Source organism: Vanessa cardui, chromosome 18 (assembly GCF_905220365.1).
Source record: "Vanessa cardui chromosome 18, ilVanCard2.1, whole genome shotgun sequence".
NCBI lineage: Eukaryota > Metazoa > Arthropoda > Insecta > Lepidoptera > Nymphalidae > Vanessa > Vanessa cardui.
In genome coordinates this window covers 3,170,081-3,191,988 of record NC_061140.1, presented here as the reverse complement: position 1 = coordinate 3,191,988, position 21,908 = coordinate 3,170,081, and the positions used below count along the sequence as shown (strand labels likewise).

At 32.4% G+C, this 21,908-nt stretch overlaps 1 protein-coding gene across 8 annotated transcripts in view; it reads right to left on the bottom strand.

The window, feature by feature from the left end:
• The window catches only part of LOC124537682 (transient receptor potential cation channel trpm), a 347,813-nt gene that overhangs the window by 160,244 nt on the left and 165,661 nt on the right, over positions 1 to 21,908 (bottom strand). The window lies entirely within an intron of this gene.

The window sequence follows — 21,908 nt, the reverse complement described above, 5'->3', positions numbered from 1 at the left end:
TTCTATTATAAGATTCCATAGAGAGTAGACACATTTGAACAGATTGATAAAAAACATAATTTGAAATTATTAGTTAAATTAATAATGCGCTCTACACAGAAAAGTTTATTTGTACTTTCACAGTTGTCAGTCACAATAAAGTTTCTGCAATTAAACTTTTAAGCCAAGCAATCGCGTATCATAGATGCACTTAAAGCAGTAATCATTCCATAAACAATGAAATCTTTAAGATATTTACAGATTTCGTTGATTCCGAAGCGATTTGTAAATATTGAATCCAGTATCTTAACGTAATATAAGTATAAAAATATTTATTACATTATTGTGTTGTATACTTCAACTTTTTATGTCTCGGTAAATTAATTGATTTCATTTTAGTTATAAATAAACCAACCTAACTTAAATAAAATATTATCTCTCGAAAGCTTACAATCTCATTTTCAGATTATGTTCTAACAATTTTACAAGTTATAATAATGTAATATATTCTTAATTATGTTTTACGTTTATTGAAATTATTTACAATAAATAGTGCATTTTGGGACTTGAGGTTAGTTTTTATAGAATTTTGTTAAATACTTTTAGCTTATATGAAATAATTTAACGTGTTGTTGTTATTAATTAAAAATAAAAATATTTTTAAAGTAAGATATTTTGTTACGTATTTTTTCTTTGTGAAAACTAGACTGTCATATTTAAATTACGAAAAGGTTCGGTACATATATTTTATATAAGTCAAGATGTGTATATATGCAATGGGATGCATATGCTTATCATTTAGATATAACATTAACAGCTTTTAAATTTCAAACTACTAGGCCTCCTCTCCCTTTGAGGAGAAAGTTTGCAGCATATTCCTCCACACTGCTTTAATGCGGGTTGGTGATAATATCTAAATATAGTTAGTTACTCTGTATGTTAAATAGTCAGATTACATTTTGTGCAAATGTGCGTCGAATAATATTAATGTATTTATTTATTAATTTATTTGTTTCTATTGTTTAATATTGTGTTTAAAATAAATATATATAATTGTAAATATAATAATTGTTATATAATATTATATATTTACTCATAAAGATGTACGTAGATCCCTTAAATTATATTATACATCTTAAATGAATATAAAAATACAAATGAGATCATATTTGCAATGATAAAACGATAAGGGCCCAGCAGAGGGACATGGAGAGTGAAACTCATCCCGAAACAAACATTAAAATGAAATATACCACAAATATATCAAAGTTATATTTGAGCAACTTGGTGGAATGACTCCACAACTTTTCCCAGAAAGCCTAGAACCGGGACATTTATCGACCTTTATATAAAAAAAAACTATTCTTAACCACGCCCAATAATTATCGTGGTAGTTAAATTCGTGAATGTAAAGGTCCACGCTTACATATCGATCGTATCTCTGACGATGCAGGTGACGAGGCGTTGGGGTGTGCGTAACGAGAGCAACATCACGAATGCTCCACACGAATATCTTTAACTGGCCGAAATTAAGCCAAGAATTCCAATATAGGAATACCTGCCAAGTGCCAGGACTGCAGAAAGGCTGGAGAAGATACTGTCTACATGTATTTTAATTTTAAAATCCTGAGGTTATAATCGATTTTATTTTATGAAATCGATTTCAACAAAATCTCCCGTTTGCATCGGTGACCGCCATTTTTATTTCTAAGTTTAGGCAACATTCTGTATTCGTATTTAAAGCTACACATATGACGTTTCTTTTTTTAATCGGACATTGTGTCCGATTAATAAAATTTTAACAAAAAGAAAAACCGACTTCAAACAAAACACTATTTTAAAACAAATAAAAATGCACTAAAAAGTAATAAAAATAATTGCATATTTAACATATTTTTGAGAGTCCTCCTAGGTAAAATGAAATGAAAAATATTAGACTACTTAAAAGTCGATTTACGATTATATAACGTAGTTATAGTTATTGTTATATTTGGAGCCGGTGTCATATAAATGAACAATATAGTAAAGAAACACTGACAATTTTAGAAGTTTGCAATGGGATGTCGTAAATAAACAAATTCTTTAGTAAATTTAGTATCAGTATTGCACCCGTGAGAAGTCGGGGCGGGTCGCTAGTTGATTATAATATTCGATTATGACAATGAAACGAACATAACCACGTTCCGGAAGGTGATTCAAATATCCAAGTAATCCATAAATAAAAGTTTCGACCGAGTATTGCTAACGTGATCCTCAGATTTGTTCCGTTCCCTCCCGTTCCCTTAATTTGTCATGTATCCTACCTTCATGGAGTTTACCTTACCAAACTTTCACCAAACTACCCTTAAAGTATATCCTTTATAATAAAAAAAATAATCATCAAAATTGTTCCAACCAATTTTGAGTTAATCACCTATTTATCGCGCACATACATAATGCAAATTTAAGACTTATGTCGTTTTCATACGGATACCATCATCGGAAAAAAATAAAATTAAAATGGGAACCCACGGGAAGCACTACCTTTCAAACAAAAAAAAAATTATCAAAATCGGTCCACCCAGTAAAAAGTTATGAGGTAACAAACATAAAAAAAAAAAAAAATACAGACGAATCGATAACCTCCTCCTTTTTGAAGTCAGTTGAAAACGAAAATGAGTATGAGTTTATTACATATGTTCGTATTCCTAGCAATGTTTAACCATATAATTATTTCTATATAAGTAATCCTAACAATCGAAACTTGTAGCTAAGTAAATAACTATAAAAAATAAATATCACTATTTAAGAAATACAACGCTATAATCAAAGGTAAACTACAAAAATATAAAACCTTCACCGACTCTGTTGGTATTTAACTTTTTAAATAAATCTGTCTTGTCACATAATAGTGCAGCCTAAGTCATGACAGTCTTATTACATGCCCCAAAATAAAATGTCATACACATATTACAGGCAGAAAACGCTCGAAACTTTTGTATGCAATTTCATGACTGATTTTCTGCTTATCAAAAATAAACACAGATATCGTTTTGAGCTATATTCCAGTGGCATTTAAGTTACATGCCAATATGCCATTATTTTCCAATGACAATCTGTGTTACTGTTTTTACAATTAGGTTAATTTAATGCGTTTCTGAGTTTCATTGTTATTGTTTTGTGTTTGGTGTCTGTATTATAAATACAAAAATGTTTTATTTCACTATTCATTATCTTGTTGTATACGTATATCGATAAAATGTTTTCTATGAATATCTGGTAAAGGGAAATCATTTATAATTATAAATAAAAAATTAAACAAAAAGAAAAAGTGACTTCAATCAAAACACTATTTTCAAACAAATAAATATGCATAAATAAAAATAATTGCGTATTCAACATATTTTTTAGAGTCTTTCTAATTAAATTTAAATGAACAATATTGGACTACTTAAAATTCGATTTACAATTATATAACGTAGTTATAGTTATTGTTATATTTGGAGTCGGTGTCAGCCCCGGGCACGCGCCTCCACAATCAAAAGAAAGAAGCGATACGAGCCCCTTGATTGACCCAGTATATTATCGTATAAAGGGTAAAATACATATTTCTTAAAGAATTCTCGTATTGTTTTTTGAAAGATATAGTTTACAGTAGTTTTCTTGCTGTAGTTTGAAACTACCTGTACAAAAAGATTTTCCATAAGTTATAAAATATTGATATTTTAATCAAGTTACCAATCGCAATCTTAGATAATACCAACATATCTGATAATAATACTTCAAATTAAAGATAATGCTCATCCTGATATGAATTATGGATTATGGATAATTACCGGTACACGAGAAAACATTGAAATTAATTAACAAGTCATAAATTTTGACTTTAATAAAATTAATCTCTTACGTTAGTATTAATTAAATATCTGTCATGTACAGACAGAAGCGGCTCGGAACATTTGTGTACAAATTAATTCTATACAATAATAATAATTTATCTGTTATCTTATAATTCAGGGCTAGGAAACCGGTCTTCACATAACCTACCGCAAAACAGCAATAGATAGTTCTGTTACGGTTTGAAGAGTGAGCGAGCCTGTATAAATAAATAAATCTTGGACAAAATCACGTACATTAATTACTCTGATCCCAATGTAAGCTAAAGCACTTGTTTTATGGAAAATCAGAAGTAACGACGATACCACATAACTACAGGCACAAATTACATATAGCTTCTTCTTCAGCAATATTTAGTATTATTGTGTTCCAGTTTGAAGGGAGAGTGAGTCAGTGTAACTACGGGCACAGGGGACATCTTCCAAGGTTGGTGGCGATGTAAGGAATGTTTAATATTTCTTTAAGTGCCTATATGTGGTGAGCACTAACCATCAGGTAACTATTCGCCAGACCGCTAACCTATATCATGAAAGTTGCCCAATTTGATATAAATATGTATATACTTTATGAATATATCGGAAAATAAATAATTCATTGTTAAAATTTTAAATTTCTTTTGACATTTTAAACGCAAATTGTAACTACAATGTAATGTTACGAACCGAAGCGGCGTTTAAAGCTTCCTGAGCTCTTACACTTGGAATTCTAATTTTCTTGAGCAAGAGAACTTAGCAACTTAAATTGAAATGTCAAAGGTTTTGTCATAAAATTATCTCGTTAAAGGCAATATTCAAACTCTTATCTATTCTGAACTATTTGAAACAAATTTAACATTTTTAAAGTACCTTAATTTTTTCTCCACCTGTTTTTGTTTTTTTTTTTAATTTTGCGAGTCCTATTTAAATAAATCCCCTTTTTTAGGATATGCATAGGCGGACGAGCAACTGGCAAGTGGTCACCACCGCCCATAAACAATGGAGTTGTAAGGAATATTATCATTCATTCCTTACATCGTCAGTGTGTTGTCAACCTTGGCAACTAAGATGTTATTCCCTGTGACTGTAGTAACATTAGCTTACTCACCCTTCAAACCTAAATACAACAATACTGAGTACGGTTACAACGCCCAATCAAAGGAAGTAGGCAATATTTAACATACGTAAGTACATTCATGAGCTGAGATGACCCAGTGGTTAGAACGCGTGTATCTTAACCGATGATTGCGGGTTCAAATCCAGACAAGCACCACTATATATGTGTTTAATTTGTATTTATAATTAATCTCGTGCTCGGCGGTGAAGGAAAACATCGTGAATAAACCGGCATGTGTCTAATTTCATTAAAATTCTGCCACATGTGCATTCCACCAACCCGCATTCGAACAGCGTTTTGGAATATGTTCCAAACCCTCTCGTTAATTGAAGAGGAGGCCTTATCTCAGCAGTGGGAATATACAGGCTGTTACTTTACTTTGACTTTACTAAGTACATTCATTCACTTTTTTAATTCGTAAAGAAGTTGGACGGCGAAAGATACACGACCGAAAATAGTTGTACAACAAGACCCAAGACAACAGTTGTACAGACTATAGATACGGCAGTGTTACACTTCCCACTTGCAAACTAAGGGTACATACATACTGAGAATTTTTCGACAGAAATTACTCGGAATTACACGGAATCTTTGGCACCTTCAATTAGTATGTTAAGCTTCAGTTAAAGCATAAACATATATATCAGAACTTACAGAGAATGCAAAATGCAATTTAAAAAAATATGAGTCATAAGAACTAGAAATTTTATGAAGTATCACTCAACAAACACTGACTCTCTCTTCCACACTGACTGGCCAAGAAGTAGTCTAGTCTAAAAAGTCCGTCGAATGCAGCCATGTATACTGGTAGAAGTCAGCATGCTTTAATTACATCACTAACATATTATGTAACCTGATTTAAATTTAAACTAAAAGTTTACTATCTTAATTATATTTCAACTGAAAATATTGGAATCAGCCAATAATATGCAGTCTAAATTACATATTTCTTTCCCAATAAGAATTCGCACATTTGAATACAATTTTATTCGATTTGATTAAACGTTTGTCACAGCACACAAACTAAAAAACCAATAAATGTTATTAGGAAGAACCTTTCAATCTTAAAACTCAAAAGCAATAAGGTAATTACACACACACGTACATATTCTATCAATTAACCATGACGAATGTATAAGTAAATACACAAAACAAAATAGCCTTATTTGAAAATGGAACAGAACGGAAATTCTTTCTTAATTCCTGGTCACCTTACCACTTTTACATATCAATAACGATAATTATGCAAAATTAAAACTGTATTGCAAATATCAACGCCCACCTAACAATTAAACACGTTTTGATTATCATATCTCTAAAGAATAAACTTCTACTGAGTATTTTCGGTCTTCCAGTTGCATTATAATTTTAACGAAATCAGATCTTCGTTAAAATACAATTAAATCTTGTCAATTGGCCTTTCTATCTCGTTCGCCATCTTCTTTAGTGTTTTAAGTGTCCATTTTTTATTAAACATTTTATTTAATTATTTTTTTTTGTGGTATAGGTTGGCGGACGAGCATATGGGCCACCTGATGGAATGATCACCATCACCCATAGACAATGACGAAGCAAGAAATATTAACTATTCCTTACATCTTCAATGTGCCACCAACCTTGGAAACTAAGATGATATGTCACTTGTGCCTATAGTTACACTGGCTCACTCACCCTTCAAACCGAAACACAACAATACTGCGTACTGTTGTTTGGAGGTAGAATATCTGATGAGTGGGTGGTACCTACCCAGGCGGGCTTGCACTAAGCCCTACCACCAAGTAATCGTTTATAATTATAGTTTTATAATCGTTTTTCAATATAGTACATAAAACTACAGTGTAATTATTAAATATAAATAGGTCATTTGTATTCTGTGTCGCAACTTTTAGCTGTACATAAGCTGAGCTGGGAAAGCTATTAAGTTTATAATAATACGGGGCAGGTCATAAATTTCTGTAACCGCCATTTCGCCTCCCGGCTCGTTTATTTACGAGAATTTAAATAAACACATCCAAGGATGTTTAGCCTTGTTTTAAAACAGAGAAAGGATTTAATGCTTTGCTTTTAAACATTCGAATTAAGCCGTTTAGTTGAAACCTTCATGAGATTTGTTGTTTGGTATTTGCAATCGGCTTTTCTGTAATGCTTATTGTAATGGTAAGTATGTTGGACACTTCTAAATCGTTACAAATATAGTTTATATATATTTAATAACAAACTCGGTTTTTTCTGTAATCGTGTCAATTTTTCAAGTAGAAAATCTACGTTATAACTACAACTGCATTTTGATTTTGTGTTTTTTTTGGGAAATCATTCCTTCACATGCCACAAATATTTTGGGAACTAATTAGATTAATTTAAACTTAATTATATAATACGTTTGACAAATAATGGATTTTACTTCGATTCGATTCTGTAAACCAAATGAGTTTGGTCGATTGGAACGCAGTTATTTTTATTTTAAATAATCATTTATTCAATCATTTTAAAATAATTAAATATCAATGTTTATTCTATAACTAAAATCACGTGTAAAAAAAAAAATAAAAAAACAATGTTGTCTAAAAATATATAAATCCATATAAATAGAAAAAGACATAAACATAAAGAGTCCAAATACCTTTTATCCTGTATGACAATTTTCAACTTTTTACAATTTAGATGCGGAGTAACTTTCAGAATAATACAGACGTGCACCGTCAAACAGAAACCTCTTTGACGTTTGGTCATTATTTTTGGAGTTGTTACAGAATTGAAATATACGGTCCGCAAAGCTGCACTACCCTCGAGCCTACTCGGCCTGTTTGTAAATCCGCCAACGGCAAGTTCAGCTATATTATTGATGTGGGAAGAGTTGCAGTTGCCCGCTGTATAATTAGGAATGTATGCGCTGTAGCTCGTGCAAGATATATTAAATTTAATTAACAGTTATTCATATAAAATTTAACTTAAGAAACAGACACAAACTTGAATTACCTAAAGTCAGAACCTTAAATTATGGACATAAAAATATACGTTTTGATGAGTAAAACTATATAATGATTTGCCGAACTACATAATGGAATGTGAATATTTAAAAAATAAAAATAAACTTAAAAATATATATGAGACAATATTAAGTAGCAGTAGCCATTCCATGTAACAAATATCAATGTATGTGTTTAACATTATTTAATCTCATTTAAGTGAACCTATGTATGTTCTTATGATATGAATGAAGATTTTAACCATAAATTAAAAAAACAGATCTACTGAGATTTTACCAGTCACTTCGATATCAATAGATGATTCCTTGATGATACCTTCCTGTACAAAGATGAATACAACATTGTTTGATATTTCTATATATAATTATTAGGAGCGACTACAACACATACTTTATTGTATTTATTTAGAATTTTCTTCAATTTTCAATGTATGCGACCTTCTTTGATGTCCTTAATTCAAAACTATTTTTAAGCTAAGTTTCTTGATAAATGCTTCGAATGACTAAACACATATAATGGGAACCTAACGAACCCGACGCCGCAATACACTTTGTTACCTAAAGATAAACCCAGTACAGGACAGGCTATTTTTTAAAAGGAAAAAAATACTTTCTTTATATTTACCCATTATAATCTATAACATATCCATATAATACAAATTTTAATGATTTTAATATTTGTTTCATAATATAGATCTTAAGTTCAGCGTAAGTATTTTTTATGATTTTTGAATATGGCTATATATTATTTTGTTGTCAACAAGTCAACAATCGATCATAAAAGGAGTAAAACTACTAAATAAGATTAACTAAATAAAAATAAATCTACAATGACGGAGCTATCACAATAATAGTAACTCTCGATGATTATAATATTAAAACGAGCTTTATATTTAACATGAAACATTAATTGATTGTTCGATGATAATTCCGATTAAATATAAATTAAGAGCTCATCCAATAATATGTTTTAAATTCATTTAAGTATCCATTATAAAGCATTGCATTAATTGACCTCCATGGTCAAGTAGTGTGTACACCGGTTTTCATGGGTACGCCACTCCGAGGTCCCGGGTTCGATTCCTGGCCGAGTCGATGTAGGAAATGTTCATTACTTTTCTATGTTGTTTTAGGAATGGGTGTTTGTGGTGCCGTCGTTACTTCTGATTTTCCATAACACAAGTGCTTAGCTACTTACATTGGGATATGAATAAAAGTTTTTATAATGTTGTCTTAGATTTTCGCGATTATTACACATTGAAATAAAACTAGTTAGATTATCATCCCGACGTTAAACTCTACCCGTGGTCTACCCGTGACCACGAACGCTGCAAAGTGCTCGAAACGTAGGGATGATAAAAAATATTAATATACGCGATTTAAATCCGTTAAAACTAGTTTTATTTCAAAATGTATTTATGTTGTTCAATTTATAATTATAGGTGAGACTGGTAACAGGCTCTCAAATATATGTCGTTGTTAAATAAATATCCCGAATTCTGAACGGAACTATAACAACAAAACAAGACTGCCGAAAGCTCTTTGTGTAGAAAAATCTAGATGCAGGCGAACCGTCGCAAACAGACCGTTTTAGTACTTGACGCTACTTCAAAGCGAGCAAGCGCTCAGACACCGGGTCAACAAATTTCACACTCACGCTCTGAATCATCCGTTTCTGGGGTCCTTATGTTAAGACTTCCAAAACGAAATAAATATTTTGGTAGCAACGACGGACTCAAACACTGGCACGATGTACTTTCAAATATTTTATAATAGCTGTTCGTGCGCCTTTGAGTTTAATAAAAAAATATATTATTGTAGCTTAAGTTACTCCTTATTACATCAGTTATCTGCCAGTGTAAGTCTTGTCAAAATCCGTCCAGCCGTTCCAGAGATCAGCCGGAACATACAGACTGACAAAAATTGTAAAAAAAAATGTTGTTTTGATATAATATGTATCGTGTATAAATATTTAGTAAAATGGCGGTTATTTTAATGTTACAAACAGACACTCCATAATACATATATTTACAACACATAATAAATACAACAAAAACTACGTGCAATATATAGCACATATATTACACAGAATTTTATACAAGATTAAATTGATTTTACAATAGTAATCACAATTCTATTTATTAGTTCACTTGCCAATGGTTAGGTTCAAATATCCAATTATCAGAAATAAATTTAGAACCGTTAGCCGCCATTTTGAAAAAATGTAATACTATACAAATTATTTACTCAGTTTTTAATAAAAAACGAAGATGACAAATCGAGACGGTCGAGTATTGATTATGGATATACATATCTATGTGATGCTATCGTTGAGGTGCTGATTAATTGATCCCTCACCCTACATATTATGAAACAAAGGGGGGTTTTGTTTTGTTTAGCCGCGTGTCTGTCTGTATTTTCGAGATAAACTCCAAAAGTACTGAACGGATTTTCATGCGGTTTTCACTAACATACAGAGGGATTCATAAGCAAGGAGTAAAACGACAATTGTTAGACATGTCGAAAAAATGCAATAAAAATATAAAACAACAACAACAGCCTGTAAATCCCACTGCTGGGATAAAGGCCTCCTCTCCCTTTGAGGAGAAGGTTTGGAACGTATTCCACCACTCTGTTCCAATGCGGGTTGGTGGAATACACATGTGGCAGAATTTATATGAAATTTGTCACATGCAGGTTTCCTCACGATGTTTTCCTTCACCGCTGAGCACGAGATGAATTATAAAGACAAATTAAGCACATGTATCAGCGGTGCTTGCCTGGATTTGAACCCGCAATCATCGTTTAAGATGCACGCGTTCTAACCACTGGGCCATCTCGACTCTAAATAAAAGATATATTAAAAAACTTATGTAACCCGTGGCAAACCGGTACGGCCGCTAGTAGGTATGTATAAACAATAGTTTCTCTACAAATAAAATACGAAAAAAGCTAGGTAAGTTGCGGACAGGTCAAATAACAGAGGTCGTTGTTTATGAGCTGGTAGGAATATTGAAGCCGGCCAGTATCTCCGGGGCTTGCATAATTAAGCCGGAACTGTCCCTCGCATCGCAAAGGGCAAATTCTTTTGTAAAATTTAACGAATATGAAATCATTTGTTGAAACACTGTACCGCGAGTTCTTTTTTTAAAAATTTTATTTCAATTTACACGACGTTGGAATGAAAATATTTTTTAAATAAAAAAAAAATTGCTTAAAAGTAGGTTTTATTGCGACTTTAAAAAATATATGCGATTTATGTTTGAAGTCAGTATCTATCAGTACGAAATATAATAAATGATAGCTTATCGGTTTGAATGCTAAAGAATCTTAACCAAAGGTGTGGTGGGTGACATCTCGTAATCTTCGCTTAGTAAAAATCTGGGAAAAGTTTGAAGTTTCATAAACATCTCAGTGCTGGTAAGACCTTAGTCAAACCAGGCGCCATAGTATTATTAACGTAAGCCGAATGTACCAGTGATTAGGAGACGATAGTTGCACATAAAAAATAGGTCATGGTCTCCAGTGCAGAAGATTGGAGGATTAATGATTGCAATTTACTAAATTGTTTCAATTTATCAATTAATTACTTCAAGAGAGCTTAAAAAAGTTACTGGCCGTTTAGACGCTACGTCAGTATAAAAAAAACTTAAACAAAATTAAATTGTTTTTAACAAACTCCAATTCTAACTGAACTTAATATATACTCTACTTTACTTTGACATTCAAATTATCATTGAGAGAAGATTCATAATTTTCGAGCAAAATGTAGATGAGTGACTTGCAGTTTACGATGAAGTTAAATCTTTTGAATAAACGCGAAGTTTTGGAGACCCAGTAGGAACGATACAAGCAGTTTTCCCATCAATATTTACTCGGGTATGTTTGATTTTTATCATATAGGTTGGCGGCCTGACAAGTGACCACCTGATGGTTAGTAGTCACCACCGTCCATGTACATTAGCGCTGTAGGAAATATTAAACATCCCTTACATTACCAATGCGCTACGAACCTTGGGAGTTAAGGTGATACGTCCATTGTGCCTGAAGTTACACTGTCTCAGTCCCTAGTTTTGGAGGTAGAATATATGACGATTGGGTACCTACCCAGACGGGCTTGCACAAAACTACTAGATAAAAATGAATACATTAAAAGTAAACATTAAAAATGTACACAGCCAGAGAATCTTACTGTTTAACTGAGCCACTTTTAGAATTAATTACTAACTTTTAACATATTATTTCATTAAAATATATTTAAATAACTTACATTATAATTGTAATAACCTTAACAACCGATTTCAAAAATATGTTTACATTAAAAAATAAAAAAACTGCAATGAGAGCATCATCTGCTCTTGACATTTAAATAAACGGTAAATGTTTAAGTAATATGGAGACATGATGATACTTATAAATACTGTAACAATTTTAAGAGCCATATACCGTAATTAGGCGGATACGTATTTATGTGTCTATTTTATTTTACTACATACATACATACTTTGCATTTTTACTTTGTCATATTCTTCAAGATTTTAATATTATATAAGATTTGACGACCTCCGTGGTCGAGTGGTGTGTACACAGGTTTTCATGGGTACGTCACTCTGAGGAACCCGGGACGGGTTCGAATACCGGCCGAGTCGATCGCAGAAGGTTTATTAGTTTTCTATGTCGTCTTGGGTCTGGGCGTTTGTACCTTCGTTACTTCTGATTTTCCATAACACAAGTGCTTTAGCTACTTACATTGGGATCAGAGTAATGTTTGTGATGTTGTCCAATATTTATATTTATATTTATTTATATCGGTTAAGATGCACGCGTTCTAACCACTGAGCCATCTCGACTCTTTAAGGATGTAAAATTAAATGCGAAGTAATTGGGTAAGAACTTCGCATATACATATGTATGTAAGACATCTTAATCATTTGTATGTCACATTTGTTTATAGAAATATTTGTAAGGTAACAGAAAATAATGATTATTCAAGTTGATTTATTGCGAAGTAGAGACGACATTAACATATAGTTACTTTCAATTTTATTACATACACAACGTTTTAATTTTGTAACCAGAAAAGTAAACTGCCATTTCACACATTTTTTATCTTCTAAGATTATACGAGATACAATAAAGCCAGAAGTGTCCATAACGCGAGTCATCCGTAAATGTAGACGACAATTGTGCACTCAAGGAAACCACGACAAAGATATGTTCGAGTTTACCCACACGAACTAAAAACATAATGATTACATGCCACATACATGTACAATGTACATATTTATGTATGTATTTTTGGAATAATCAAGCAACATCTGCGTCAAGTCACACAAATTCCCTAAAAAAAAGGGCGGGAGTTTTGCTTCTGACACATTTTGGATCACGATTATGATTATTACGGTGTAATGTGATTATTGATGGTTATTTATGTTGTATACTAAATATTTTTCTTTTGTGGTAGATTGATTGTTATTGTAAATTAAATATAATTGTTTAAGAGGTTAGCCTACTTCCTACTTCTGGTTCTAAAAGTATATATTTTATAATTATTGTAATAAGAATTTGAGTGATTAATGCGAGTAACATAATTAAAATGTTTTTTTGAATTGTGTTTGAATTTTTGGAGATTATTTCTTATGGGAGGGAAAACCGTTTCGTTACGTAACGCGTTACGGCGCGTCTGTCTGGTTATCCTTTCTTTTACGCATACGACAGCACTATTCAGGGTATTCTTCTTTCTCTCTAACTCACAGCACTAGCCGTATCGATACATTTCTCAAGTTAAACAACAATATTAAATAGTTCAACACGCCGAACAACCCGAGACGAACTATTATTTTTTTATAATATACTAGAGGTCGTAGCGGTTGTTGGTCCCAGCTTCGCACGGGTGCAATGCTAATACTAAAATGTATATATTACAGAATGTATTTTTTAAGACATCACTATTGAAACCTCTAAAATTATTAGCATTTATTTATTATACTGTACATGAGTTAAACATATAAACCTTCCTCTTGAATCAATCTATCTACTAAAATAATTACATCAAATTCCGTTGTGTAATTTTAAAGATCTAAGTATACATACGACTGCATTATGTGACTTTGTTCTATCCTATGTAATGACGTAGTATGTAAAGACGACCGCTGATGGGTTATTTATAGTGGTGACCTAACCACTATAAATAGATATTGGCACTGTAATAAATATTAAACATTTCCCAACATTTACAATGCACCACCAAGCCGGAACAGGATAGTTGTCATTTATTGCTGTTTGACCGCAGAATATAAATGAATGGGCGGTGCCTAACCAGACTGGCTTGAACAAAACCCTTCCTCTAAATAAAAATATGTCAGCAGCAACATTTTCTTTAGAATTATATAATATTTGCAACAAAAGCGCGCGATTGGGGCTTAGATTTAAATACGCATTTTAGTGTGCATAATTCGATCTCGATTCTAAAGAAGTCAGGGAAGATCAGGGAACTACATTGAATAGAACCATTAGTTATTCAGAAACAAAACTTTGACAGATTTTTTTTTTGACATTTAATGATGGCAAAGACATTCCCAAGTACTAGGAATCATAAGAATTTCGTCTCTAGATAATACTCTCTTAGATCAAACGTACATAACGAGAGCCATTGTACCCACATCTGAGCAGGACGCAAAGGGATTAATTAGGCTTAGCTCGGCAAAGATAGTCGTGCTGCTATTTTAATCTTACCGTCTCAGAGATGCCACTGATTTACATAAGCCACACCACAATCTAACTAATATTTCATTGACCTTGTGATTGATATTGAGCCAATGTGGCCCGGTGGATATTTTAAGTGTATCTTAACCGTTGGCTCAGTGGATATATTACGCGTATCTTAACCAATGATCGATAAACCAAACCAAGATCAGTACCAATTAATTTTAATTGTGTTACAATTCAACTTGTACATGGCTGTGAAGTTAAACATCTTGAGGAAACCTGCCTCTATCAGATGATAATGCGCCACATATGTATTACCCAAGCATTTATGCAGCGTGGTAAAATAAAACTTCTCCTGACACCTACTCCAAATATAACAATAATTGTAACTGTAATCGTAAATCGTCTTTTAAGTAGTCTAATGTTTTTCATTTCTTTTACTTTGGAGAACTCTAAATATTTTGAATGCGCAATTATTTTTATTACTTTTTAGTGCGCATTAATTTGTTTTAAATTAGGGTTTTGTTGAAAATTGTTGTTGTTGTAAATTTTTTATTTATTCTATATATAAATAAAATAATTATATTTTCTTTTAATTATCAGTAAATAAAAGGTTTCGAAACTGACTCATAACTTTTTTTTTTTTGACTTTTTTTTTTTTCATTAACATAAGAAGATCGGAATTGCGATTCAACGTGGAAATGCTGCTAGCATTCTTGCCACCATTCCACGCGGTCAAGATTTATACACTAACTAGTTTTAGTTCATATTTGTATATATATTTAAGCATTTAATGTTATTAATTCTTATACTCATAACTTGAAAAAGATTACTATAAAAACTCATGTAAATGTTTTATCACTAAATAATGAGATATTATTCAATTGAATTTAATCATACAATGGAATTTCCTGACCAACTGCATTAGTGCGTTGTTTCACGAGAGGCATTAGTTACATTAAAGCTAGATTAACTAATTCGGCTTTCACCTGAACGCTCATTGGTGGAATATTACGCAGTGCCTGCATCGACCAATGAACGTTTAGATTAAAGGAAAATTACTTAATGTGACTTTGATCAGCCTTTTAGAACTGGAGGTTAATTATATGCTAACAGAAAATAAATTTGGTTATTTATTACTAAATCGATATTTCACAATATTACACAACAAACAACAACAAAACAATAAGCCGTGGCTATAAAAATATATTTAAATTAAAGAAACAATCAGAAGAATGACAAAATTCCAAAAAAACAATTAAACGTAAAATTAAACTTGTTTTGGAAATTATATAAGCATATAAGAGTTGATTTTCATTCAAAATAACTCATTCAAAACCTCGCTCTTTTTAAACTAATACCCATTCCGAAAACAATTATAAGATCAGTATAATTATTAACATTTTATAACTGTTCGTGATATTTCTTTAATAATTCTGTATGAGAAATTTCACAATTGATCGATGGAATTTTTAATGTATATTTATTTGGAACCAACGTTAAAGGATTATTTAAATAAAATATAAATACAAAATTTTCAATACACAAAGATATGACACAATGACGGATCTCTGAAAATTTTCTACTTTTATTCCATTCTTGTGAATTGAATTTTTCCTTTGAATGTATTTCCTGTAATATGATGATGTATTGTATCTGTGTTCAATAAGTTTATAAATAAACTGAATATTAAATTAAATTATATGATAGCGAACAAAATTACACACACACACACACACACACACACACACACACACACACACACACACACACACACACACACACACACCCGGAACACATGTTCTTTTTGTATAGTACGACACAACTTAGATGAAGTATCGGTAAATTTAATAAAACCGATTACTGCCGATTTATACAACCAATAAAAATAGCTTCCTATCGCGCCATTCGACGCCATTCGGCGCTATAGATTCTCGCGTCAGTTCAACCCGAGAAAGCCAGTGCATGTAAATCGACGTGTCAAATTGACGAATATATTAGGTCATATGATATTACAAGTTATTTACATGAGAAATAAATATTGATAATTTTGGATAGCGTACTTAATTCGGATGTGATCGGTTTTTACGAATTTTGCCGATGAAGTTGTGTCGTAGTACACGTGTGTACATTACTAAGCTCTTCCTAAGTTTGATCGACTTTAACGAGTGCTTGAATGGTTAGTACACATTGTACTCAATGAGACTCACATTTTGAAACCAATACAAACAAAAACATAAATACAATTCTTATTTCACCCGTTTCACACATTTAGAACGCGTGCATCTTAACTGATGATTGCGCGTTCAAGGCAAGTACCACTGAATATACGTGTGCTTAATTTGTCTTTGTAACTCATCTAGTGATCGGCAGTTAAGGAAAACATCGTGAGGTAACCTGCATGTGTCTAATTCATAGATAATTGTGTCACAAGTGTATTCTACCGCATTGAAATAGCGTGGTGGGACATGTTCCGAACCTTCTCCTCAAAGGGAGAGGAGGCATTAGCCCAGCAGTGGGAAAATGACAAGCTATTGTTATTGTTGTAACCAGGGCTAATATAATATTAATTAAAAACCAAAACCAGGAATAATGAACATCTTCAAACAATAATTGTAAATTTTAAAACTGTATTCATAAATTTAATTTTCAAGGAAGCTTTTGCATACATTCGAACTTCCGGAGCGAGTTTTGCGTGTTAATCGATTTTTTTTCAACGTGTAAAGTTTTCAAGTGTTGCAGAATAGAGGTAACTTTCGTTAATACTTTTAAATTTCACCGCAGAAATAAAACGCAGCGCGATGCTCTCTTAGTTTACAAACTAACTCAGTAAACTGCTAAAGAGTAGGTACCTATTTATCTGAATCCTTTAGCTGCATATTCATTTGAGAATAAATTTAGATTTTTTTATTTTATACTAGTTGTCACCCGGGGCTTTGGGGGTTTTAGGGGCTCGTGTTTTAGGGAGTCGGTTGTCTGGTGTTAGGCAATAAAAGTACCCTATGTACTTGGAGTACAAGTCTGCTTCATACTAAATTTGGTTCAGTGGTTTGGTTGTGAAAGAGCGACAGACGGACAGAGTTAATTTAACATTTATAATGATAGAATAGAAGTTTGCTCTAGTTTTACAAAATATTATGTGATATAATTATAATCTTTCTAACTGTAAAATAAATAGATTAATTGCAACATTCATTTACCAACTAACAAATAATTTTTCGAATTACTAAAGGTATTTAATCTTATATAAAAAAAATTCGAATGCTCTTATGATCGATCGGTCTTCTTGAAAATATATGAACGATAAATGATCTTCCTGTGAGTTTAGTAAAATAACTTTAATGGAATTAGAGAAATAATCTTATAATTATTTAAACTTTAAAGTACTCCACGAGAAAGTAGTGCAGTTAAAAGCTAAGTTCTTAATGTGTACGGTTGTACTGTACGGTCTTATAGCTAATTAAACCTTACTTTCAGACAAACCAGAAGGTGCATTTATATACATACATACATAGTGTTATATACAATACAAAACGTCAAACACGTTTATATAAATTAAAAAATTAACTTTTATGTTTAACAATTACCATGGAAATTCGATGAAATATTTTGCGCTAACTCGAGACTAGAAAGACAAGAAAATATTGTTATATTATTATTATTATTAATTATCAATTTCAGCGTTTCGTTTTAAATCGTTTCTTATTTTATACCTATAAAAATAGACATTGTCTTTCAAGACGACTAAGAAATAAGAATTAAATTAAAACTAGTTTATATTTTATAATCAAAATCACGCACGATCGTAGTTTTAATTGAAATTTACATATATACGCTACTTAGAATAGTATTAATTAAAAACCAGAAGTAGGACAAAATAAAAAAAATAGTTTCTTATAATTCAGAATACCAATTCAAACGTTAACACTATTTCTGTTCTTACACTTCCTGAAACTAATATAACTGTTTAATTCATTAGAATAATTACTACGAATGAATACATCGTATACAAAAGCAACTATCTAACGAGTACCCGTCGCAAAAGCTCACACATAAGTGAGTTTGAAGATGTCTTGATCCCTCTGACGTAGCTTCTTTAATTTACCCGAGGCTTGTCAAGCCTTGACAAATAATTGGAGGCTAGTTAACGCTGGCTATGTCTTATTCTCTTGTAAATTGCTTAATAATAAAATTGGAGTGTCTGTTTGTAATATTAAAATAGCCCTTTTTTACTCAAAGCATATGTATGTATACACGCTACATATACGGGAATAACATTTTTTCCAATTTTTATTGGTATGTCTGTCTGTCTGTTTGATCCGGCTGATCTCTAGAACGGCTGCGCCGATTTTAATGGGACTTTCACTGACTGAGAACTGTTTTAGTAGGGAGTAACTTAGGCTACAATGATATTTTTCTTTTTGTTAAATTCAAACGCGTGTAAGGTCGCAGGCACAGCTAGTATAATATAAGCACAGATAACATACGTAGACAACGATTAGATGATTATTTAAAGTTGAAATAAAAAACAATGTTAATCTTTAATCTGTATGGGATTCGCTTCATTAGACAAATCAATTCATTTGTATTTCAAAGTTTCGTTTCCGCGATAATAATGAAAAGAAACATATGTATTCATTTTTATTAGCTTCTCTTTATTTTAAATTGTTTGTAAGAAATACAAAAATATATGATAACTTTCCCTTGTAGAAGTACTTAATGTTTCTTGATTAAACGAGTTTTATAACTCAATTAGAAATTTGTAACTTAATTTTAGTCTATCTAAAGTCTAAAATATTGAACTGAATTATCGTCCATATTATGGTTCTGAATACGTGAATCTTTACTGAAAATTGTGAATTCAAAAACATGGAGCTGAAATTTCATATACGTCATTTCTGTTTATAATTCATCTCGTGCTCGGTGAAGAGAAACATCGTAAGGATGACCGTGTAGGTTAGGTTTCGTATGAAAATTAAACACATTTCCACCAACCCGCAATGGAACAGCAAAAAAGAATAAACTTCAAACATTCTCGTCAACAGAAGAAGATATTTTAGCTCAAAAGTGAAAAAAAATAATCCAACATTAAGAACTAGCGCGCACTGGTGATTTTTGTCATGGTGACAGTTTCGTCACTCTTGTGAAGTTTGTGAATATGTACAGATTCAGACATATGTCACCCAATTGTCACGTCGTAATGTGCGCGCAATTCCATACATATTCATGGACTCGACAAGAGTGACGAAACAGTCACCGTGACAAAAATCACCAGTGCGCGCTAGTTCTAAGATTAACAGAATTGATCAATTCAAATTTTGTCAGGTTTTTAATAACACAGCCTTCTGAAATACAAAATATGTTTGCAGGATATCTTAAAGTAAATAATAATCTCACTTGGTAGTAGAGCTTTGTACAAGCCCGTCTGGGTAGGTACCACCCACTCATCAGTTATTCTAACGCCGCATAACAGTACTCAGTATTGTTGTGTTCCGGTTTGAAGGGTGAGTGAGCCAGTGTAACTACAGGCACAAGGGGCATAACATCTTAGTTCCCAAGGTTGGTGGCACATTGACGATGTAAAGAATAGTTAATATTTCTTACAGCTTCACTGTCTATGGGTGATGGTGACCACTTACCATCAGGTGGCCCATATGCTCGTTCGCCAACCTATACCATAAAAATAATAATAATAAGGGGTGTAAGGGAGTCTAATTAGGGGGGATAGACTCCAAGCCAACCTCACCTGCTCGTGGTGCACCCTGCTATAAACTAACGAGGCAATGGCGACCGATCGATGGCGGTATATCCATCAGGGGAACTATCTAAAGCTTTTAGGCGTGAACGTCTTACTAAGGTTTGGATAGTACAACTGGCATCAGCACAGGATGTCGGTTACAGGACGGCGGCGGAAGAGTATAAAGTATACCAACGGCGGCGTCCATGGGCTCAGTTAGGAAGCCTACTGTGCACTCATCAAATTTGGACTAGTATGATGAGTTATCTTCGTCCAAAAGAATAAAACTATGAATAATAATCCTTTAAACAAGCCCCTAGTTCCCGGTAGCTCCATGGGGGATGCCGATGATAGTAGGCTGTTAACCCGTGGCGCCAGGGGCAAGATGAATCTCCGGGTGGGAATCCTTAACTATCAGACGACCGACGCTAGTCTCTCGGACTCCGATACCACTGAATCGATATCGTCGTTATTAGCTACGGATGTTGTGCAGAAGGCAAGCGCCGAAACGTCTGCACCCGCCAAAGCTAGCAAACGTGCACGTAGGAAATGGACAGAAGCTATGAATATCTTTATCCTACGCACATATTTCATTCTAACATCCATGGAAACTAATACAAGATCGTACCTTCCCGAACTTCATTCTAGATTCACTGACAAGCACTTGGCATACACAAACTCACTTTTATTTTATTACAGAAAGCAGTCATTCTGAATACATGTAGGATTGTGCGGAAATTTTTATCAAGTGATTAGGTAGTCCGTTTTTGTTTGGATAGAATCCCGCAAAAACGGAGAATATAACCTCGTTAAAACGAGAGCATGAAAAAAGTTAAAATAATAATAATAATCTCAGTCTACATATATTCACAACAAAGAGTCTTCATAGTCAGCGTCTATGGTCTTTAGTTAAACTTTAAGTAAAACTTTAGTATCCTGCAACTTATCAAAGTTACTCTCACCGTGTCCAACGGATTTGTTATAGAGCCTTCTTTAATAATGTCGCTTGTTGAAAGTTTTCACATGGAAGTTTTCGGAAAGGATAATAGTTAAAGCTTATTGAAGATAGTTTCATAAAGTCAAAGTTCAAACAAAACTAACACAATTGGTAGTAACTGCTCAATTTTAAAAGAACAAAAATAAGATTATTAAGAAAACAATTATTTACATTTAGACGTCAAGTATTTATTTATTTATTTATGTACCAAAAGTGTATACAGAAAATTATATAAATGAAAAATGTGTACAAAGGGATAACTTATCTCTAACAAGAGATCTCTTCCAGAAACCCTGAATCTAGTGGAGATTATTTGTAATACATATTTATGGTGTAGGTACAATATCAATTAGTATAATACAAGGGAAGATTAAAATAGATATCGTACAAGTCATAACCGCTGTGAATGCAACCAGCACTTCCCTGTTGAACTACAGTTCTCATATATTCGTAAAAGGAATCAGTAATTTATACGTTAAATTTTAAAAGAATCCTAAGGCAAAAATTCAACTTTAGTTGGAATTATTTCTAAT